Below are 692 nucleotides of genomic sequence, written 5' to 3'. Positions count from 1 at the left end.
CATAGCGGGCACACAGGGCACTAACCCACCCAAGGAGAGGGTATTATTTATATCTCCACAGGGAAAAAGGGACCAGACTTCAACCCAGTGCTCCAAGATGTGAGTGGAACATGCCAGTGTGGAATAGGGAGCCAGTGGAGAGGTCTTAAGGGCGGGTCCCAATCCCAACTACTAAGTGGACACCTGCCCCTCCCCACAGAAGAATTTATATCAAAGGATGGCATTGAATCTGCAGCTCAGGGTGAGGGACATATCTGATCAGAGCACAAGCGAGCAGATGAAGGGGGAGGAGGAGAGAGTGGAGCACATCCTGGCCCACCAGGCCTTGAGGATGATGTTCCCGATTAGAGCCCCACATAGTGGTCAGCCCCACTATGAGACATGACGTCCCTCACTGACCCATATCCCTACAGGGGACAAGACAGACACAGTGCGGCAGTTGTGCCCGATTTGATCCTGCCACACCTAGAGAAATCATTAAGTGGGTGAAACAGAATAGCAAGGGAATGGAGCAAGGAAATCCGCAGGGAATACCAAAAATAGACTTTGGGGCCAGGGCGGGGTGCCCCAACAGCCTGGATTGGAAAACACTCCTAAAGGCCAACAAACAGTTGAACTAACTACAAGCTTTTCTTTCTTGTTGTGCTTTGTTTTGTTTTGTTTTTTGTCATTGGTTTGTTGTTGTTGTTTTG

Source organism: Echinops telfairi, unplaced genomic scaffold (genome assembly GCF_000313985.2).
Source record: "Echinops telfairi isolate 266 unplaced genomic scaffold, ASM31398v2 ScPeMD7_7468;HRSCAF=8506_0, whole genome shotgun sequence".
Lineage (NCBI taxonomy): Eukaryota > Metazoa > Chordata > Mammalia > Afrosoricida > Tenrecidae > Echinops > Echinops telfairi.
This window is presented reverse-complemented; position numbering follows the sequence as displayed.